The sequence below is a fragment of the Amblyomma mixtum genome, chromosome 1, assembly GCF_055824585.1.
Source record: "Amblyomma mixtum isolate Tamu chromosome 1, ASM5582458v1, whole genome shotgun sequence".
Lineage (NCBI taxonomy): Eukaryota > Metazoa > Arthropoda > Arachnida > Ixodida > Ixodidae > Amblyomma > Amblyomma mixtum.
Window position 1 is genome coordinate 130215649 of NC_143012.1, and position 10026 is coordinate 130225674.

General features: G+C 49.2%; 1 protein-coding gene across 6 annotated transcripts in view; it reads left to right on the forward strand.

The window, feature by feature from the left end:
* Window positions 1-10026, forward strand: part of LOC149367588 (uncharacterized) — a 1242925-nt gene that overhangs the window by 970156 nt on the left and 262743 nt on the right. The window lies entirely within an intron of this gene.

Sequence of the window (10026 nt, forward strand, 5' to 3'; positions counted from 1 at the left end):
TAAGCTTAAGAAGGCTAAAGATCAGTACTTAATGGCGCAGTTCAGTGATGCAATTAAAAACCCTGATTTATTATGGAAGCGGTTAAACAGTCTTCTTCGAAGTAAAAGCCCAGCTGTACTCACCAGTTTGAGTGTGGGTAATAACATTGTGGCTGACAAACAGCTATCTGATATGCTTAATGATCATTTTATTAGTGTTGGCACCTCAAACAGTAAACCAGCAATAAGCTCTGTCCCACTTCCTGGACCAAGTGCAGTTAGTAACAGTATGGTGTTTTTCCCCACAACTGAGACTGAAATCATTGCTGCATTCTAGACAATGAAAAATTCTAAATCACATGATGTGAACGACATGCAGATTGCCCCAGTGAAATATATCCTAGACCTGATCGCACCTGTCCTGAATAAGATATACAACTTAGCTCTGGAGTACAGCAGTTTTCCCAAGAACATGCAGATTGCAAAAGTGGTAGCTCTACATAAAGGGGGTGATAAAAATGCCATAAATAACTATCGTCCCATCTCCGTACTACCCATATTTTCAAAAGGCTTGGAGAAAATAATGCACACACGCCTTTACAACTTTTTAAACAAATTCTCACTTATCTCGCCGCACCAGTATGGCTTCCTGAAAGGCAAATCCACAGAATTGGCACTATTAACAGAAAAAGAATTCATTATTGACGCTTTTGAACACAAAGAACTTGTACTAGGACTGTATATTGATTTCACGAAAGCATTTGACTGCGTACATCATGTAACCTTATTATCTAAGCTGCAGCATTACGGAATACGCGGTAGTGCAAATCGTCTCCTTTTCTCATACCTTCAAAACAGGTGCCAGTATGTCAGCAATAACAATCATAATTCCGACATAAGAACCATCACTTCCGGCGTACCGCAAGGGAGTATTCTAGGACCTCTGCTATTTGTTGTTTATATTAACGACATTTTTTCTCTTCTAAACACAGCTACATGGGTTGGGTACGCGGATGATACTGCTATGTTTTTCAGAGGGGCAAATACTGATGATCTAGTCTGCTCGGCAAATCACGCTTTATCATTAGTTAGAGACTGGTCGCAAACAAATTACCTGCGGTTGAATACCAAAAAAACCCAAGCTATTCTTTTCCGTACTAAGAACACAAAGGTAAACATCAAGGGCAAAATTCTTTTAGACTGCGAAGAGGTAAGCATTATTAATGAAATTAAGACTCTTGGCGTAACATTATCGGAAACTCTAACTTGGAACAAGCATGTTGATGGGCTTTGCAACAAACTTAATAAGGTTTGCGGGATACTAAACAGACACCGCAACTTCTTGCCAACAACAGTTAAACGCTTAATTTATAACGCACTATTTTTGTCGACACTTAACTACTGCCATTTAGTCTGGTCAACTACAACGAAAGAAAACATACAGAAACTTAAAATCTGCCAGAAACGTGCCTTGCGTGCTATTGCTAATGTCCCTTGTCATGCACACACTTCCGATTACTTCTTGCGCTATAAGCTTCTTCCCACGGAATGCATTTATCCTTACCGTCTAACTTGTACATATCGCTCATCCGTATCGGCGTGCAATCACAGCATCCTGAATTTGTTAAACCTTCGCCCCCGCACTTACATTTACAATACACGTCATAGTGACGCATGGGTGGTGCCTCACTGTCGTACAGAGTACGGTCGCCAGTCCATTTCGTATCATGCTGCTATTCTTCTAAATAGCCTTGCGCTCATCGATACCTTCCCGGAAAAATTGTCATTACGAGCGCTACATGCACATTTCCTTGCAGCCAACATCACATGATTCTCTTGTATGATTGCGTTTTGTGTTTTTCTTGGTGCCTTTTATTTTTTATTGGTGCTTTTTTGCTGTAAAATGTCTTAATTTCTGCTACCACTAAAGGTAACGTCTTTTCCAGAATTTTAAAAAATTTAAAATTATTGAACTGAACGTGTTTTTAATCTGAGTGTGTTTGAAATTTTTATGTTTAAAACCTGATGTGTTCTAGAATGTGTGTTTCGAATGTATTTAAAACTGCATGTGCTTTCATTTGGAGTGATTTTGTTCTGTAGGGTGCAAAATTTTAGGTCTGAGAGGAAGTGTGAAATTCAATTCTGTATGTGCACGAGCAATACTGCCGAACTGTACATAGAGGGGGCCGGGCTTTGTCAAGCCGCAGTCATGCGGCTTTTACCCGTCACCCCCTTTTCTCCTTGAGAGAGAAATAAAGACGATTTGATTTGATTGATTTGATTTGACACGAGATCAATTACACTGTCGATGGCAGACCGGCCTTTGCGGAAACCAGTCATTGTGGAAGGGTATAGTCCACGTTTTTCAAGGAACCATTCTAGACCGGTTAGCACCATACGCTCCATCGTCTTGCCAATACAACTTGCCAGAGCTACTGGTCTGTAGGATGTTAAGTCGAGTGGCGATTTCTCTGGTTTGAGCAACGCCACAATGCGGCTCCTTTTCCACTGCTGTGGAACAGTAGCAGAGGCCCAAGAATGGTTGAACAGTGTTAAGAGGGCTTCCATTATCTGTGGGCCTAGATGACGAAGTGCATTGTATGTTATTAAGGCGAAAGCATTCAATGCCTCATCGTTGTAAGCAGCAGTTGTCGACAGAAAATGTCACGCTTTTCAATTGGTCGAAACGGCCGTTACGTCACAGTGCGCGAATTTCAAACGGGGCCAATTGTACTTTGCCTAGTAACCATGCAACCAATTGAAGGGATCGTATAGTGATGCTCCAAGTAAGTGGAACTGAGCTTAGCTAATTGCTTAATTACCCAATTAGCCTAATTAACTTTTCTCGTGAGGCCATATAAATAAATAAAACGGAGTAGGAAATTGGTCGAGATCGGGAATCGAACCCCGGTCTTCGGCGTGCGAGACGAGCATGCTATCCACTCCGCCATGCCAGCTCGATGGTTTGGAATGAACAAAGACGCGTCTAGTGAATACGGTGTCTTCGCTCACTCCCATCCTCCTCCCTTCCCTTCCGGAGAGGTTGTGTCCACCGAGATATGAGAGACAGATACATTTCCTTTCCTCAAAAACCAATTTACCGACGAGCGAGGCGTACAACCGAATGGGCAATGGCGTTCTATGGACTCCCTGGCAGCGTTGCAAGATGCTGTCACGTTGCACTCTTAGAGGCGAAGCTTAACATCTTAACCCCACATCAGTGACCACACTTTAGGTAAAAAAAGTGCCCCCTGAATTTTGACGGGTGTTCACCGAGATATGTGAGATAGTTACTGCGTAATTTCCTTTCCTGAAATACAATTTTCATTTCCTTCATTACGGGCCCTCTTTGTCTTCTTTCACTCCCTTCCTCTACGGTGCGGTTCAGGTGTCCACCGAGATGACAGAGAATGACTGCGTCATTTCCTTTGAGTTCAAAGGGCAAGGCATCGCGCCGAACGGGTGGTGGCGTTCCGTGGACTCCGTGGCAGCGCTACAACACGCTGTCGCGTTCCACTCCTAAAGGCGAAGCTTAAGCGTCATTAATTAGCAGTTAATTAGTATTCAGGCATTAATAGCTAATTAACCATTAATTAGTGATTTGTCATCACTTAGTAATTAGTACTCAATTATATGTGACGCCACCAGTGCCACAGAAGCAGCGAAAGTGGTTCGGAAAACGCTTTCGCCTCTACGCACTTTAGACAAAGTGCCCCCTGAATTTTTTCCATCAGGTCCTGGGGACGAAGGATGCGTACGAGCAGAAAGAGCTGCTTTCAGTTCTTGAATTGTGAAGGGGATGTCCAGTCGATCGTCCATCGTGGGGGGAGCACATCGATGCTGCCGAGGTGAAGAAGCGCTTCCGGCAATTCTCGAACAGAAATCCTCCGCCACCTCTAGTTCTTGCCCTCTTTCATGAAGTGCCAATGCACGGAAAGGGTGTTTCTGCTGGGGAAATGTCGGCAGTGCTCGAACGACGTTCCATATTTTGGAGAGTGGTTTGCGGGGATCCAATCTGCTGCAAAATTACCGCCACCGTTGTTTGCCTAGGTTCTCCAAATAGCGCTGTATTTGCTTCTGGGCACGCCGAGAGGCCCGGAGATCCGAGACATCCTTTGTGCTCTGGTATTTTCTTTCTGCGCGCCGACGAATCGCCCGAAGCTGCGCGTAGATCACATCCACTGGAGCTGTGGTGGTGGTGAAAAACATTTATAATACAATAAATATTTACAGAGAGGTGATTGGGGTAGGCCCTATTGGCCCTTTCCCCTAACAATACTAGGTGGAGCCCCTATTCCGGGGCCCCATTGGCAAGCAACGCCGCCCGCGTCCGGTGAACCAAGGCCTTTTGGGTCTTTAGGTCCTGACAGCCGAGCAGGGCCGCCTCCCAGTCCTCTCTGCTGGGGTTGGGGTTGGGGGGGATAGATGGGTTTGACTGACACGCCCAAACCATGTGGAAGGTGTCAGCCACCTCCCCACAGAACTGGCACGCGCCATCAAAGGATGTATTGAAATGTTTAAGCACCGCCGGGCACAGTACAGTGTTAGTAAGAATTTTGATGATGAGGCGCTCGTCAGCGCGATCCAGACCCTTACAAGGGGCCGGGTAGCGCCGGTGCTCCTCCTTGTAGTAATCGGTGATTTGTTTGAATGTAATGGCCAGATTGTCTGATTGGGAGTACCCTTCCAAGGACAGGGAGATAGCCCGGGGAGAGAGTGCGCGGGCGGCCTGATCGGCCTGTTCGTTTCCCTGGAGTCCCTGGTGACCGGGGGCCCAAATCAGGTTGCGTGGAGTTGGATCTTCAGATCGACAGCTATATTCCAGTATGCGCCAGGCAAGCGGGGGAGCCCAGCCCAACTCGTAGTTCCGACAGGCCCCTCGCGAGTCGGTGATGATGTGTTTCGACTTGGGAGTAGTGAGAGCAAGAGCAATGGCAATCTCCTCCGCGTGTGTTGCGCTGTAGGCTTTGAAAGTGAGCCCATTGACTGTGTTTGTGTTGTGTACGACTGCGGCCGTGTACCACACCCCGTGGTGTGGGCCGGCAACGTCCACGTAATACACATGTTGTTGGTTACCATAGTATCGCGCCAACGCTTCCGCGCGCGCCTGGCGACGACCGCTATGGTCTTCTCTGGACATGTTGCGGGGAAGGGGTCGGACCCGGAGGGCGCGTCTCCAGGGTGCTGGCACTCTCTCCCTTTCCTCAATATGGTAGTCATGTTTGATGTGTAGCCGGTCCAAGAGGCGGCGACCGGACGTGGTCTGTGCAAGACGCGTGTATTGGTTGACTAAGTGGGCCTCTCGAAGCTCCCGAAATGTGTTCACCACGCCCAAGGCCAGAAGTCGCTGGTTGGACGTCGTGACCGGGAGGTCGAGAGCCCGCTTGATGACTTTCCGGTGGATGACCTCCAGTTGGTCATCATCATGTTTGCGCAGGTGCAAGTAGGGGGTTGAGTAGAGGATTCTACTCGTTACGAAAGCATGGGCAAGCCGCAGTGCATCCTTGCTTCGTAATCCGCCCCGCTTGTTGGAGACCCGGCGGACCATGCGGCCCACCTGGTCTCCCACCGTGCGAAGTTTGGCTAGGGTGGTGTCGACTCTGCGTTGGTGGTGTATGAAGAGACCAAGGACGCGGATCTCCTTGGACTCCCGGATCGGTCCCGAGGGGAGACTGATGCAAAGCGGTGTTGTGTCCCGAGGGGAGGGACGTATGTGCACAAATTCTGTGTTGCGCGTTGTATCTTGCATGGCTGAAATAATACGCTGTTCCACATCTGCTGGATCAACGAGGTTCACACAGGTTTTTTCAAGAACAATGCGGAAAGCACTCCAGTCGGTGCAGCGTATTTTGGCATTTGGAAGACGGTGAAACCACCGTAGCTGCACATACGTTGGTATGTGGTCACTTCCATAAGTTTCAATATTAAGGCGGAAGCCTTTAATGTCTCATCGTTGTAAGCAGCAATTGTCGACAGAAAATGTCACGCTTTTCAATTGGTGGAAACGGTCGTGACGTCACAGTGCGCGAATTTCAAACGGGGCCAATTGTACTTTGGCTAGTAACCATGCAACCAATTGAAGGGATCGTATAGTGATGCTCCAATTAAGTGGGACTGAGCTTAGTTAATTGCTTAATTACCCAATTAGCCTAATTAGCTTTACTAGTCAGGCCATATAAATAAATAAAACCGATTAAGAAATTGGTCCAGCTCAGCAATCGAACCCCGGTCTTCGGCGTGAGAGACGAACATGCTATCCACTCCGCCATGCCAGCTCGATGGTTTGTAATGAACAAAGGCGCGTCTAGTGAATACGGTGTCTTCACTCACTCTCATCCTCCTCCATTCCCTTCCCGCGAGGATTAGGTGTCCACCGACAAATGCGAGACAGATACATTTCCTTTCCTCAAAAACCAATTTACTGACGAGCGAGGCGTAGAACCGAATGGGCGATGGCGTTCTATGGACTCCTTGGCAGCGTTGCAAGACGCTGTCGCGTTCCACTCTTAGGGGCATCAGTGACCACACTTTAGGTCAAAAAAGTGCCCCCCTGAATTTTGTGAGACAGTTACTGCGTAATTTCCTTTCCTCAAATACAATTTTCATTTTCTTCATTACGGCTCCTCTTCATCTATCTTCTTTCACTCCCACTTCCTCCCTTCCTCTACGGTGCGGTTCAGGTGTCCGTGTCCACCGAGATGACAGAGAATTACTGCGCCATTTGCTTTCCTCAAAAAGCTTTGCGTTCAAAGGGCAAGGCATCGCGCTGAACGGGTGGTGTTCCGCGCACTCCGTGGCAGCGCTATAACGCGCTGTCGCGTTCCACTCCTAAAGGCGAAGCTTGAGCGTCATTAATTAGCAGTTAATTAGTATTCAGACATTAATCAGTAATTAACCATTAATTAGTGATTTGTCATCACTTAGTAATTAGTACACAATTATATGTGACGCCACCGGTGCCACAGAAACAGCGAAGGTGGTGCGGAAAACGCTTCCGCCTCTACCCACTTTAGACAGTCAAAGTGCCCCCTGAATTTTTTGTCACGCTGTAGTGACGGCAGTCCAGCGGTCAGGAAGACACCAGAAATACTTGCAAACGAAGCTCTTTATTAGGGCTGACTTGCGCCCGCAAAAGAACTGAATCACTCGGTGGCGGCGTAAGCAACAAGCGTGCTCGTCAATCGTCGATCTACGAATGTCCGCTGTTCGCGGCGTCGCGCAATTTAAAGCCGGCAAGGAAACTTCCAGATAGCAGGACAAGATCATCTACAGTAATCTGGAAAAACCTAGATGCAGCCTTTCATGGCTGCGATCAATCGAGATTAGTGTGGTCGCTTCTCGCGTCACGGACAAAAATGATAACAGCCCCTTCCCGCAGCCCTGAGCGTGAACGAACAAACACTACAATGATACGTGGCATTACCCCCCTTCCAAAGAAGCATCGTCTCGATGCTTTAAAAAGAAATTAAACACGGAGAATGCTTCGAGAACTTAGAGTCCTTTAGCGTTCCTAATAAGGTGTAAGGACAGCGGTAAAAGCTTCAAGTCTGGCCGTGTCTCCGTCGGTGTTTTCGTCGGTGTTGTCGCAGTTTTTGTCGTAGTTTTTGTCGTCGTATTTGTCGTCGTATTTGTCGCCGTAGTAGTCGTCGTAGTAGTCGTCGAAGTAGTCGTCGTCGCCGTAGGGATCGTCGTCGTCGTAGGGATCGTCGTCGTCGTAGGGATCGTCGTCGTCGTAGGGGTCGTCGTCTTCGTAGGGGTCTTCGTCTTCGTAGGGGTCGTCGTCTTCGTAGGGGTCGTCGTCTTCGTAAGGGTCGTCGTCTTCGTAAGGGTCGTCGTTGTCGTAGGGGTCGTCGTCGTCGTAGGGGGCATGGTCTTCTGTTTTCGTCGATGAAGGATCTTAGTTCTTGCGCTCAGAAGCAACCTCACCTCCAGAGGCTGCTTTATTCAGTTTAACCTTCGGGGGCTGGGGGAGCATCCACGCACTGCGTAGCCTCGGCTAGGAGATACATAGCGCGATGACGATGACGACGGAAAACGTGATAGGCGGTTCGGCTATAAGTATTCTTCCCGACACAAAAACTCCTCGATTTCGGCTGGTCGTGGCCGGGTCGGGGTCGTGGGGCGTCGTAAGAAAACTCTCGGATGCCCATTCTCCTATATGGACAGTACCGGAGAATGTGACCGGCTCCGCCGCAATGCAAGCATAGTGGGCGGCCCTGGTCGGGTCTTCTCTACTTGTGGCATTTCCTCGGCTGTGTGCGACGCGCGGAGTACGGGCGGGTTGGGGCGAGAGGGCGGCGGTCCAACGCAGCTGGCTGAGGGCGATAGGGGCTTGGGTCCCGTCGTCGAGAGGCAGGACGGCGCACTGCTGCGGCGTAAGTCATGGCTGGGGGCTGCAGAGGCTGCGTGGTTGTCGACGCCACACCTAAGGTCTGTTGAACCTCGTCCCGGAAGACATCACTGAGCGATGTAAGCTGCGGCTGCGTTCCCGTTGGCAGCAATCGTCGGAGCTCTTCTCGCACAACTTGTCGTATAACCTCCCGCAGAATATCGTTGTTAGCGGTGTCCAGGCAGCTTTCTGACAAAAATCGTTGCTGGCGGTCATACTGGCGGGCTCGGGCATCAAGAGTTTTTTCCATCGTGGATGCCTCTTCTACGAATTCCGCTGCGGTTTTCGGTGGGTTGCGGACGAGGCCGGCAAAGAGTTGCTCTTTAACTCCTCGCATGAGCAGCTTTACTTTTTCTTCTTCCTTCATGTTTGCGTAGGCACGCCGGAAGAGACGCTTCATTTCGTCAGTGTACACTGCAACGGTCTCGTTTGGGTGTTGTATGCGAGACTGTAGAAGCTGCTGGGCTCTCTCCTTTCGCACGACGTTCGTGAAGGTCTTTAGAAGCTCCTCCTTGAAGGTTTCCCATTTCGTGAGGCTAGCTTCCTTAATCTCAAACCAGATTCTTGCTGGTCCCTCCAAGGCGAAGAAGACGTACATAATTTTCATGGCATTGTCCCAGTTGTTAAAGAGAGCCATTTCGTGAGGCTAGCTTCCTTAATCTCAAACCAGATTCTTGCTGGTCCCTCCAAGGCGAAGAAGACGTACATAATTTTCATGGCATTGTCCCAGTTGTAAAAGAGAGCCGCACGGTCGAACTGTTCCAGCCATTCTTGGGGGTCGGCGCCAGGCGAAGCGTCGAAGGTTGGTGGCACCCGGGGCTGCTGAAGAATGATTGAAGTCATCGTCTGGGGCAAGCTCATGGTAGACGTTGCTACTGACTTCCGCTTCCGGGTAGGGTCTGGCAGAATCCCGAACTAAGGTGCGTCCCCTTGCAGGCGTCGGCTTGCGAGGTGGCCTGGACTCAGGTGCTGCGGTAGATGACTGAGAGGGCTCGCGCGACGACTTGTAGGGGGTGTCCGGAACATGAAAGGCTACCCAGCACCTCCACCAGATGTCACGTTGTAGTGACGGCAGTCCAGCGGTCAGGAAGACACCAGAAATACTTGCAAACGAAGCTCTTTATTAGGGCTGACTTGCGCCCGCAAAAGAACTGAATCACTCGGTGGCGGCGTAAGCAACAAGCGTGCTCGTCAATCGTCGATCTCTGAATGTCCGCTTCTCGCGGCATCGCTCAATTTAAAGCCGGCAAGGAAACTTCCAGATAGCAGGACAAGATCATCTACAGTAATCTGGAAAAACCTAGATGCAGCCTTTCATGGCTGCGATCAATCGAGATTAGACTAGTCGCTTCTCGCGTCACGGACAAAAATGATAACAGCCCCTTCCCGCAGCCCTGAACGTGAACGAACAAACACTACAGTGATACGTGGCAATATCAGCACACCACGTTGCGAATAATGAGAGGCGCCTGGATACAAATGCCAGGTCCAGGCAGCTGCTGTAGGTAGTCCCGCGCAGAAATGTCGGCGTGCCATCATTGAGCAAAACAAGACCTGCATTGTCCATGAACGTGGCGATATCCCGTCCTCGAACGTTCGTAACAGCTCTTCCCCAGCCGTAGTGATGCGCATTGAAATCTCCTACTATTACATGGGGC